Source organism: Callithrix jacchus, chromosome 13 (genome assembly GCF_049354715.1).
Source record: "Callithrix jacchus isolate 240 chromosome 13, calJac240_pri, whole genome shotgun sequence".
NCBI lineage: Eukaryota > Metazoa > Chordata > Mammalia > Primates > Cebidae > Callithrix > Callithrix jacchus.
The window spans coordinates 97,349,816-97,362,335 of record NC_133514.1 but is presented as its reverse complement, the minus strand read 5'-3'; the positions used below and the strand labels follow the sequence as shown (position 1 = coordinate 97,362,335).

At 40.7% G+C, this 12,520-nt stretch overlaps 1 protein-coding gene across 1 annotated transcript in view; it reads left to right on the top strand.

The window, feature by feature from the left end:
* Positions 1-7,442, top strand: part of MBD2 (methyl-CpG binding domain protein 2) — a 69,667-nt gene extending 62,225 nt beyond the window's left edge. The window contains exon 7 of the mRNA XM_002757252.7: positions 3,751-7,442. The gene's annotated coding sequence lies outside the window, so the exon portion shown is untranslated. The remainder of the gene's footprint in view (positions 1-3,750) is intronic.
* Positions 7,443-12,520: the final 5,078 nt, after the last annotated feature.

The window sequence follows — 12,520 nt, the reverse complement described above, 5'->3', positions numbered from 1 at the left end:
AATTATGGTGGCGAAGTAGGCAAAAGCTCTCCCTTTTTCTAGGTTCTCTCTAGCACAGATTTGATGCAGGGAGAACAAGAAAGATACTGAAATAGATAATAAATACTTTACCTTAAAAAATACAGATTTTAGGCTGGGCACGGTAGGCTCATGCGTGTAATCCCAGCATGTTGGGAGGCCAAGGTGGGTGGATCACGAGGTCAGGAGTTTGAGACCAGTCTGGCCAACATAGTGAGACCCTGTGTACTTCTTAATTATGAAAATACAAACAATTAGCTGGGTGTGGGGGTATGTGCCTGTAATCCCAGCTACTCCAGAGGCTAAAGCAGGAGAATTGCTTGAACCCCGGAGGTGGAGGTTGCAGTGAGCTAAGATCATGCCATTGCACTCCAGCCCAAGTGACAGTGCAAGAATTCGTCTCAAAAAAAAGAAAAGAAAAAATACACATTGTAGGCTGGGTGCAGTGGCTCATGCCTGTAATCTCAGTACTTTGGGATGCCAAGGCAGGCAGATCACTTGAGGTCAGGAGTTTGAGACCAGCTTGGCTAACATGGTGAAACCTTGTCTCTACTAAAAATACAAAAATTAGCCGGGTGTGGTGGAATAGCTGCAATTTTGTAATTCCAGCTACTCAGGAGGCTAAGACATGAGAATTGCTCCTACCCAGGAGGCAGAGGTTGTGAGCCAAGATCGAGTCATTACACTCCAGCCTGGGTGATGGAGTAAGACTCTGACTTAAACAGCAGTAACACAAATACACATTTTGATCTTATCTCAAACTCACATTCCAGGCTCATAGCTCTGTGCTGTGGGCATACATTGTGTTCAGAGGGGCACCTGCTGATCTCTAAGGCTTTCTGTGGTCTCTTGCTTCCCAGCTTCCATCCTGCTTTGTTTTTGCAGGCCTTGTCTTCTTTTTTGTACCCCAAAACCGATTATTAGTCTCCTTTGAAGCCAAAACAGATGGAGGGACGGGGGTGCTAACGTGATGTCAAGTCAACAAAGCCTCTCTGAGAAAGTGACATTTATGTTGAGCCTGAAAGATACATAGAAGTGAGTCAAGGGAGGTTCGGGTAAAAGTGTTTTCACTAGAAGGAACAGCGAGGAGAAACTTGGTTTCTTTAAGGAATGAAGAAGATATCCGTGTGTGGTTGGAATGTAGTACGTCTGGGGAGGGGCTGGGGGAAGGTATGGGCGGTGAACCTAGTCACGTAGGAGCTATGGATTGTTAGGGAGATGTATGACTGCTTGAGATTGATCCAGAAAATTAGTAGGAATCACTGAACAGTCAGTAGCATGATCAGATTTGCTTCTTTACAAGAGCCCTATGGCTGCTGCATGAATAAAAGGATTGGAGTAGGGAAAGCTCGGAAGCAAGGAGACCGGTTGGGACGTTGCTGCGGTAGTCTTGCAAGAGGTGATGGTGGCTTTAGGAGGAGGACATGCTGATGGGTTTGGAGAAAAAGAAGATACAGGTAGATCTGAGATATTATCTGGAGAAGGAATCACATAACCAGGTGACAGACTGGAAGTGAGGGTGAGAGAGTGGCCAGGAAGCCTCAGGGTTTCATTTGAGCTGGGTGGGAGGGAATTCTGTTTGGTAGGAGACCAGGCTAAGGGTAGGGATTGCAGGGAGGGTGAGTTTAATTGTTAACACTTCCATGAGTGCCTTTGTCTTAATCAAGGAGTGGATCATGCCACAGCAATACCAAAATCCAGTAATAAATATAATGTTTTACATTTACATGTTCGCTCATGGCAGCACCGCTGGGTCACAGTTTCCTGACCATACAGAATCATTTCAGGCTGGGTGTGGGGGCTCACGCCTATAATCCCAGCACTTTGGGAGGCTGAGGTGGGTGGATCTCCTGAGGTCAGAGGTTTAAGACCAGCCTAGCCAACATGTTGAAACCCCATCTCTACTAAAAATACAAAAATTAGCTGGGCATGGTGGCAGGCACCTGTAATCCCAACTACTCAGGAGGCTGAGGCAGGAGAATTGCTTGAACCCAGGAAGCAGAGGTTGCAGTGAGCCAAGATCATGCCATTGCACCACAGCCTGGGTGACAGGAGCAAAACTCCATCTTAAAAAAAAGAAAAGAATCATTTCAATCCAGTTCGATGCTATTCTATTTTAGCTCTTTTTCTCCTTTCTTGTTGAAGACAGGAAGATGCTGTGTTATTACTTGGATTTTGTTTTCCAAGCTGGCAAGGATGTGTTTATGGGCTTTGATGAGTATACTTAATATGCTGAAAGTCTTTCAGAGGGAAGTCTGAAGTGTGTTTCTACTGTCCACGGCTTCAGCCATGCCGTCTCTGGAGCACAGAGGGGATCTGGATCTTACCTGATGCAGCTTCTGCACCATTCCTTCACAGTGGACTCTCAGAAAGCCCTTCTCTTCTGTTGGAACTTTCTGGTTTTCTTTCAGACTTTCCTCATGAAATCACTTTTTCAGATTATCAAGGGTCACTAACTGAGGTTTTACTAGACTATTGCTTCCTTTACAGATTATTTTGCAGATTGACATCCAGGCTATACCCTTGTTTATGTGAGCAAACCTGTGTTGAAGGCACTGGCACTATACTTACATAGAAGTTGGCAGCTGCTCATTGCCTTGCACAAATGTGGATAATGGCAGTAACAAACTAATGTTGAATGATTAGAATTTTAATTGGTTCTTTAAAAGTAGCCATTATTTTGGCATGTTAAGTAGGGAGAGATTTAAATTATGTATGTCATCTTCTAAGCTTGAGAATGGCATTATTAGACCAGGCCATTAGACTTGTAGATTGGGGAAGAGTTAGATGTACTTCTTAGTTATGAAAATTACATTTACCTTGCTCAGATAACCCCATATATACCTAAAAGGTTTAATAAACTAGAGCACGACCACATGATTTAATCAGCTGTCTATAATGACCTGTGGCATAGGTAGGACTTAATTGGCAAAGGACAGGATGTGGCCATCTTCACGGCTCATGAGAGATAACCAAGGTCCGTTCAGGTCTGCCAGCCTCACCATGCCTCAGCTCTTTCAGTTCCTCCTTATTAGTAAGGTGGATGTTTATGCATTTATTTGTTTGGTTGCAATTTACAGTGTTACTTAAATTTTACAATCCTAGAGAAGTGCCAGGTTATTAGACAGATATTTTAGTAGGAGTGATTACAAGAAGAAGATGACTAAAAACAAAGGTGTGAAAATGTTTAGCTATCCCTGAGATAGCATATCAAAAAGATTTCAATTTGCAGGCACACACTGCCATTTTACCCAGACTAAACGATAGGAAGACTCGGTACATACCTGTCATCTGTAAATGCTCTCATGTAAAAGACATTGTGAAGTAACGTAAAGTAAAGTATGAGTAGAAATTTTTCTACATTTTCTCAAAATATATTTGGATTGGGATGTATCTATTCTGCTTTTTCATTTGTATGACCTTTGAATTCTCTTTTTATGCTGAAGTAGTTAATTGTAGATAGAAATTGTAGATAGAAAATATTTCATAAATGTATAAAAGAATACACATGATAATGAACAGGATAGTAAAGGTTATCATCAAAATAAAACACTTGAAACGTGAGGGGATATGCTGAGCACGTTTTATTTATGAAGTGCTATAACTAAATGCTCACCAAGGCTGTGAAAACATGATTCTAAGTGGAATTCATTCTCTAATTCTTTTTCAGGTATTGCTGACCTCGTAAATCACTGGATTACTTAAGTTTGTTCTTTTTTTTTTTTTAAACAGGTAACTTCCGACCAACTTTCCCCAAGAGAAAATTCCTAGAAATTGAACAAAAATGTTTCCACTGGCTTTTGCCTGTAAGAAAAAAAATGTACCCGAGCACATAGAGCTTTTTAATAGCACTAACCAATGCCTTTTTAGATGTATTTTTGATGTATATATCTATTATTCAAAAAATCACGTTTATTTTGAGTCCTAGGACTTAAAATTAGTCTTTTGTAATATCAAGCAGGACCCTAAGATGAAGCTGAGCTTTTGATGCCAGGTGCAATCTACTGGAAATGTAGCACTTACATAAAATATTTGTTTCCCCCACAGTTTTAATATGAACAGATCAGGAATTCTAAATAAATTTCCCAGTTAAAGATTATTGTGACTTCACTGTATATAAACATATTTTTATACTTTATTGAAAGGGGACACCTGTACATTCTTCCATCATTACTGTAAAGACAAATAAATGATTATATTCACAGACTGATTGGAATTCTTTTTGTTAAAGAGCACACACAATAAAGAGCCCCTCATTTACCTTCCTGATTTACATTCAACTCTGTTCCGTGGGCCTTAGGTTTGAAATGGAGGTGGTGGAACGTAGTGCATACATTTGCAGTATGAACTATTGCCTCTGGACATTGTGAGAATTGCGTTTTCACCAGAATTTCTAAGAATTGCTGTGAAATATCATCTAACCTGTGTCTTTTTTTTTTCTTGCCTGTGACTCGGACTTTTGATAGTTCTGTAAGAATAAGGCTTTTTCTAACCTTGGGCATGAATTACATTCACAAGTACCCTTCAGGTGTTACTAGAAGTTGTCCATGTTTATTGGTTTTTAAAGAATGTTTGGCATTCAGTAACGTTCACTAGCTTACTGAATTAACAGGTGCAAGTCAGACTCTTGGCTATAATGAGAGGCAGCTTCTAGGCAGAGTTGCTTAATGAAAGGGTTTGCAATACTTTACAAACCATTACCTGTACCTTGACTGGCTTCCAAAATATTAACATTATTTTTCTGTTGAAACTCATGAGTGTAACTTTCATTACCATTCGAATTTATTGATATTTAATTATAAAAACTAACATTACTTATTAAATGAGTTCTAAAATGAAAACATAATCTGATACCAAGGAAGGGAGTGAGCGGTCATAAGCAAATTAAAACGAATTTTGAGAGATAGAGAAAAAGTAGAATTATTCTATAAAAAAGGTATATTTATTTCTTCTTGAGTTCTTTTAAAATTAGACCCTAAATGATGCAGTCAGGAGTGTGGCCAGTTCCACATGAGTGTCACCTGTACATTTTATTACCACTACCTCCAGTTCCCAAGGCAGGGAAGAAGAGGGGAATAGTCAAAGCAATATGAGTGGCTAGGTGTGGGCTGCTGTTTTTCCGGGACTTTTATGCCAAACTACATAAATACTTTTTGGAATTTCTGATTTACACTCAACTTTGATCGCTGGGCCCTAGGGCCATTAGTTTCCTTGGAGAAGTCCTGCTGATGGCTGGGCAGGGAAACTTGTAGATTGTGGGATGCTGATTGGTTGAGGATGCCTGCCCTGGCCCCATCAAATTGTCCCAACTGGGGTGGGGTGAGGAGTCATAGGGATTTCTTTTTAAAAAGCGAGTATGACTAGTGAGAATGGATGTCCAAGGGCTTTTCTCTTCCTCCCCCAAGTCCATGATTCTTTATTTGTGATCAGGGTTGAGAGCTTCACCTTGGTGATCATATATTCTTTTTACAAACCAATCCAACCAAGATATACGTGCTTTTATAAACAGCTTGTAAAAGCAAAAACGCAATGTATACACATTTAAAACTTTGATTTTTTTTTCTTATATACTTTGCTCAGGTGGAGAACAAGCTATGAAAGCCATTATATGGTGTCATTTTGGGACCATCCCATAAGTCCAGGGTGTTCCCAATATACCCACAAGACAACATGTTCAAAACGTCATCACCTGATCCCCACAAACCTACCACCCTCTTGCGTTCCTTCACTCTGGTAAAAGCAAGCCATCTTCTCCAGTTGTCCAAGGCAGAACCTGGAGTGAGCCCAAATGCCACTCTTTCCTTTGCTTCTGACTTCTTATCAATCCTATTAGAACTACTGACTGCACCCCACGTCTCTCCTCCATCCCCATGATCACTGCCTTTGTATGAACTTCCTTTCCTGTCCGCTGGACTTTCAGTGGCTTCCTTTTTTGCTCACCTATCCACTTCCTTCCCCTTCCCTCTCTCCATCCCCGCTTTTTTCCCTCCATATAGTCATCAGAAAGATCATCAAAACAGGCAAATGTGACCTTATCATTTCCCTTACTTATCTTTGTATGCAGCTTAGAGTGGTTTTTAAGAGCACGCACTTTGAAATTAGAAGAACCTGTGTCTGAATCCTGATTTTGCCATTTGTGTGACTTGTCAGGTTATTTAATCTCTTGGAGCCTGTCCCTCCTCAGTGAAATAGGAATAATAATACCTACCTCATAGAGTTGTTGTGAGGATTCAATGAGATAGACTGTTTCTAAAGTGTGTAGCACAGTGCCTGGCACATAGTGAGTGCTCACATTGGAGCACACTATTGTCCCTATCCCTGCAGGTGTGAGTTTTACATCCCTTCCAAGAGGCATTTGCTAATAACCCTAACTACCGCCTATCCCTGTGACACTACTTTCTGCCTCAGCACCTTGTTTATTTCCCTTGTAGACATTTCCTAAATGTATTTTATTTATTTGTTGGCTTTTTGTCTATTTCTCTACTAGAATGTAAGCTCCATGAGAGCAAGGATGTGCTTGTCTGATTTCCTGTTACAGCCCCAGCACTTAGCTGAGTGTCTGGCACCTAGTAAGCACTCAGTAAATGTTTGCTTAATAAGTGGAAGAATGATCAAAAGGCTCTTCATGATCTGACCCCTGCTTATCTGTCTGGCCTCATCCTGCCACTATCTTCATTGCACCTTCTGCTCAAGAAAAACCTCTTTACTTGCTTCTTTGAAGTGCCCTTTGGGCCTCCGTGTCTTTGTACCTGTTGTTCCCTTTGCCCGAAACACCCTTGGCCTGCCTGTCTACATGGTGAATTTTTAATCATCGGTGAAGTCTCAGCTCAATGGCTACCTCCTCTGTGAAGCTGTCCCTGATTTCTCCAGGCGGATGTAATTTCCCCCTTCCCAGTTCCCACTGCACTTTGTAAATACCTCCATGGAAGCACTTTATTGTATTGTATTGTAATTTTTTTTGCATGTCTGTTTCTACTATTAGACTGTAAGCACCGTGAAAGCAGAGATTGTGTTTTTTCATCCTGATGTTCCCAGAGCCTAGCCCAGTGCCTGGCACATAATAGCTTGTCATTAAATATTTGTTGAATGCATCTCTGATTGAACAAAGAGTCATGCAGTTGGAAAGTGTTAGAAGCTGTATGTATCACAAAGGAAAGAAATGCCCTTGGTGGCTTCCAGGGTATTTTTTTTTTTTTTTGGTCTTAAAAGGAGATCTAGAGAGTGTTATATAATCTATTTGAATATAAGATTACTCGTTTGGATTATAAAAATAATATAGATCTTCATAAATAATTGCAAAGATATAAAAAAGCTTTGTGATCTCTCAAATGCTATGAAGTCCAAAATAAATATTTGCACTATTAGTATTTCCATAGTAAATGCTATGAGAAAATGTACAGCAATAAATTTTGAAGCTTTAAAAACGTTTGTGTAAGTCATCTTCAATGACTTAATTCATGAAGGACATCTCTGGATCATGTTTCTTGGGCACAGGGGACATCAGACTTCGGGGGTGGGGTCCCAGTGTTCACAGGGTGAACAGGGAACACCAGTCAGTTAAACCTAATTAGCTCGGAGCAGCTGTGGGTTTGGAGTTGGAGCAGCAGCTTGTCAAAATGCATGTCTCAAAGGGTCTGGAGTAGACTTTAAAATTTCAACTTTCATGCTGGTTTTCTCTGTAAGAGTACATGCACATTTTATGGGAAAATAGTTATTTTTTTCAATTATTTAACTTTTAATGATGGGAAAACAAATTTTTTATTTCCTCACATTGATATAGCATTTGGTAATTTATGAACACTTGCCCCTCCATTAATGTCATCTTTGGATTTTAATCACATGTAAGCCATGTAATATGTACATATTCTTCTTAAACTTATTTATGAGTTAAGGAATCTAAGACCCAGACAAGTTAAGTGACTTATCCAAGCCAAGAAGATCCAGGGAGGGAAATCAGAATGTAGAGGTTCTCTGTTTCTAGAACGCCATGCAACCTCCAGTGCTATTCTCCACTCAAGTCGTAAGCTGACAACACAGTTTGCTTTAACAAGTACAGTTTGACTGACTGTGGCCTGAAAGCAGAGTGATTCTTCCCGGGAAATCCGGTTCTTTTGTGAGTGACCAGTCAAAGCTTTTCCAGTAAACCACCCTGCTGAGAAATTTTTACTAGGATTATTTATCTTATAAAAGAGGTGAGACTAGGTAAAGCTTGTTAATCACAGAATGTTGGGAATTATTTTTATCTGATGATTAGCATTTTCTTTGTAGTACTTTCAGCTTTTGCCTCGTAAACTTGTTGCTCTGAGAAGTCTGGCAGCAAGATGCAACTGGACTGTAGGCCCTGGGGCAAGAGTCCCCAACCTTTTTGGCACCAGGGACTGGTTTCATGGAAGACAATTTTCCCAGAGACCAGGGTAGGGTGAGGTGATGGTTTTGAGATGAAAGTGTTCCACCTCAGATCATCAGGCATCAGATTCCCATAAGGAGTGTGCAGCCTAGATTCCTCACATGTGCAGTTCACAATAGAGTTCATGAGCCAGTGAGAATCTAAAGCCACGGCTGATCTGAGAGGAGGAGGAGCTCAGGCATAAATACTTGCTCAACTGCTCACCTGCTCACCTCCTGCTGTGTGGCTGGGTTCCTAACAGGCTGAAGATCAGTACCAGTCTGCTGCCGCCAGGGAGTTGGGGCCTCTGATGTAGGGGATGTGTAAAACCATTCACAGGAAGTGGGAAAATAGCTGACCTTTTAATACTTGTTTTGGAAAATAACTGACCTTTTAATATTTGTTTTTATCTAATGTTTTTGTGATTCTAATTTTTGAGTGTTTTCTTATAAACATATTAGTAGAATAGTACACATATATAATTTGTGTAAATATCCATACATTTGGAAATATGTGTTTGTTTTGGAAAGGATGTGTTGGCAAAGGAGTTTTGAGACCACTGCTCCAATGCAGGACTCCTCATCAGGGGTCCATATTCCACTGGAGTCAAGGAGCCTGCCAGACTCTTGCCATTACATACACAATTTTATGACAATGTGCCTTTCTCCTGGGCTAGTATTAGTAGCTTTTGTAAAATTCTCAATGGAGAATGTATATCCAAGAATGAGCCACTGAGGGCTGATTTCACTCCACTCTTGAGGCAGGATGGCTGGCACATAAAAATTTAGATAATCTGCAGCTTGATATTTTGTTATTGTGGTTGCATTTGTTGGTAGGCTCCAACTGAGTTTCCATTTTGACTTAATAACACTAACAAAATATGTAATACAGTGGCCTGTGTATGATAATGTATTTCATAAATGGTAGCAAGCTCTTCCCTCACAAACAAACAAACAGAAAACACTGGTAAATCATTAGGGATTGGAACATGCTTTTGGGGTAGTTACCTTGATTTTTGTGGACTGGTTAAATATTCCCTGGACTGAAAGAGAACCAGAGCAGGGAGTTAATTGTGGGTGTGTTGGGAGAGATTGACAGCAAACAAGAATATGCTTGTTGAACACAGCATGATTCATACAAAGGCCTTACACCCAACAATAGCTAGTTGTGTGAACACAGAAGCATTTGGAAACTTGAGGGGACTGATGATACAAAGAGCAACATGGTAGAATGTGCTATCAAGAATGAGTGCCTTCTTTTAAGCCTTTCTCTTCCCCTCCTCTGTCTTCTACAAGAGCCGAGTCACTTAGTAAAATTTTACAAATCAGAAAGCTATAACCCTACAACTATGACTTTTATTTTAAGAAACTCTTGTGGCTTTTTGGAACAAGATTTTGGTTTAACAGAAGCTGCTGTGAGAAGAGGATGAATTAGTCACCTAACTCTGAAAACATTTAACACTGGGGGTGGAGTGCTGGGGGAAGGGTGAATGCATTATTACTCAGTGAGTCAGACACACTCAATCTTACAGGAACTTCATATTCATTCAAGAAATGGTCACAATCTTCGTTGTTGTTTTTCTTCCTCTTCTTTTTTTAAAATGAAATTCTATAGGCTTTACTGCCATATTCTTAAAGATCAGTGGAAAGGCACGAGGAAATATGGGTGAAGTTAGAGAATGGAGATAATTCAACCTACTCAGGGAAATTTCCTCCTGCTAGGGTGGGACTAAGGTTCCTGGTTTTTTGCTGACTCTTAGTCATGTGTTGTTCTCAATGTCTAGAGGCTGCCCCACATTCCTTGGCTCATGGCTCCCTTCATGCTCCTGTCATCATTGTTTCTTTCTTTCTTTCTTTCTTCTTTCTTTCTTTCTTTCTTTCTTTCTTTCTTTCTTTCTTTCTTTCTTTCTTTCTTCTTTCTTTCTCTTTCTTTCTTCTTTCTTTCTTTCTCTTTCCTTTTTTTTTCTTTCTTTTTTTTTTTTTTTTTGAGATAGAGCCTTGCTGTGTCACCCAGGCTGGAGTGCAGTGTTGCAATCTTGGTTCACTGCAGCCTCTCCGCCTCCTGGGTTCCAGGGATTCTCCTGCCTCAGCCTCCTGGGTAGCTGGGATTACAGGCATGCGCACCACCATACCCGGTTAATTTTTGTGTTTTTAGTAGAGATGGGGTTTCACCCTGTTGGCCAGGCTCGACTTCCTGACCTCAGATGATCCGCCTGCCTCAGCCTCCCAAAGTGCTGGGATAACAGGCATGAGCCACCTCGCCCAGCCAGCTCCCTTCATCTTTATAGCCAGAAATCAGGTCAAATTTTTCTTATTGTTCCAACTTCCACTTCTGCCTCATGTCTTTCACTCCAGCCAGAGAAAATTCTTCGCCTTCAAGAACTCATTTAATTAGATTAAACTCACCCAGCTAATCCAAGATAATCTTTCCATTTTGAGATCTGGAACCTTAATTGTACTGGCAGAATCACTTTGGCCATGTAACCTAACACGATTACAGTTTCTAGACATTAGGGCATGGATAAGTTTTTGGGGAAAGGGCATTCTGCCTGCCACACAGTTAGCTGCAAGTAACAGAATATCAGTCTCAGATGGTTTAAACAACAAGTAAATGTATATTAAGTGTATCTAAAAGACAATTCTAGGCTACTTTAGTTTCTTAATGGGAACCAGGCTCTAGCTTTGCCTTGTGGAGTTCTCTAGCCATGGCCTCTCCTCCACGAATTGACTTCAGCCTCAGCTCAGTAGCAAGATGGTTCCAGGTAACAGGCCCAGACATGACAATGGCAAGCAAGAGAAGATAGAATTCTTCCTATGCCTGCTTTTATTTATTTACCTTTTAAAATCTAGATAGAGATAGAATCTCAGTATGTTGTCCAGGTTGGTCTTGAACTCCTGATCTCAAGTAATTCTGTCTTAGCTTCCCAAAGTGCTGGGATTACAGGTATGAACCACCACACCCAGCCACATGCCTGCTTTTTGGAAGGCCCCAAATACTTTCCCTTGTACCTCATTGGCTAGAATTGGTTAATACACCCATTCCTAAACTAGTCACTGAGAGAGGGGGTTAGAATTACCTCAGATGGCTCAGATTAATCATCATATGGGAGTGTCAGGGCTGCTGGGGAGTCAACCACAACACCTGCTTCAATCTTCTGCCTCAGACTCCTTACTCTTCTTTTGTGCTTTCCCCTACCTGTGTGCTTTCATTTTTACTCATTTCTCTGTAGAATTAGCTTCTTCTTGTTCTCACAGCCTAGACCCTTTGTTTTCTGTTCTTTTTCTAGATCCTATCTTTTACCTAAGCAAACAAAAAGTATCACACTTCTTTCCTAAAGGCTTGTGAAATGCATTCCTCCCTCCAATCCGTCCCTTCTTAGTAGTGTGACTCTGCCTGATACCTTGTATGTGAGTACATATTGCCTGTTCCTCAAATGCTTTTCATCTTAACTAGGTTATAAGTTCCTCTAAGACAGAAAAAATGACTTTTAAAAAGAATGAATTTTGGCATGAGTTCATCAACTCGTCCCCAAATGAGTTAAGTATCTGGCATAAGCATACTGCAAAGTTGGAGGGCACAGTCCTTCACAGGAACACCCTCACTTCTGACACCACTGCAAGTTTAGGGGATTTCCCAAATCACCCTCAAGTTGGATAACAGGAAGGACTCTCAGGACTTACTAAAAACAATTATGTTCATGGTTATGGTTTGTTGTAGGGAAAGAATACAAGACAGAGAGACACACAGTCTTCAAGATTTCCAAACATAAAGCCCATCTTGTCCTCCTCCCACTGAGTGAGGGCACAGTATTCTCCTAGCATTGATGTGTGATATACATGCGGTATTGCCAACCAGGAAAGCTCACCCGAGCTTTGGTGTTCAGAGTTTTTATAGTACTGCACTTAACACATGATTAACTGATTGAATGCCCACATGATTTTACTCAGCCTCCAGCTATGTTGTCATATATTTCCTAGGCACTCTAAGGCAAAGCTGAGTGAGAATTTAGACTGAGAATCCTAGACTAATTGTAAGAATTACTTTGGCCAGGCCCAGAGGCTAATGCCTACAATCCCAACACGTTGGGAGGTCAAGGCAGGAGGATCACTTGAGCTT